At 39.3% G+C, this 509-nt stretch overlaps 1 protein-coding gene across 1 annotated transcript in view; it reads right to left on the bottom strand.

Annotated features, from left to right (window-relative positions):
• Positions 1-467, bottom strand: part of LOC119589463 — a gene marked incomplete at its 3' end in the record, with an annotated part of 73,919 nt that extends 73,452 nt beyond the window's left edge. The window contains 1 exon segment of the mRNA XM_037938065.1: positions 336-467.
• Between the last annotated feature and the right edge of the window lie 42 nt (positions 468-509).

The raw sequence follows: 509 nt of genomic DNA, 5'->3' as shown, positions 1-509 counted from the left end.
TATCTATGCATTTGTGTATAGAAATATAGACCGGTTCGTAGGTATAACTGGTAGAGAAATTATGTGTGCGTATTCATGTATATGAACTTTGTACTTTCATATGTTTATCATCATGATAATCTATATATGTCTAGCTCTGTGTACGTCTATTATTTTTATAGAAATAGGATAGGGAAACTGAGCTTTAACTGCACGCAATATAATTCTTTGTATTTTCTTGATCACGTCACTTTGAATACTCATTCATTTTCGTCATTTCTTATATGGTGTATATAAAACGAAACATTAAAATAAGCATATATATCAATGCACCTCCTGACATACATCCTACTCACATCTCCTGCAGCAGCGTTATATAACCTAGTACCGTGTCAAGATACCACGTGACATCAGTGCCTCAGAGTGCCACGAGGACCGAGAGAGTGCCACTTCCACAGAGCACAAGCGATCCGTCCACCCTGGCGATCGACGGGCAACTACACTTCTATCGCAAGGTCTGGCCAACCCCA

The sequence above is a fragment of the Penaeus monodon genome, chromosome 25 (assembly GCF_015228065.2).
Source record: "Penaeus monodon isolate SGIC_2016 chromosome 25, NSTDA_Pmon_1, whole genome shotgun sequence".
NCBI lineage: Eukaryota > Metazoa > Arthropoda > Malacostraca > Decapoda > Penaeidae > Penaeus > Penaeus monodon.
Note: the sequence above shows the minus strand (reverse complement) of the source record. Positions and strands in the feature narration are given on the sequence as shown.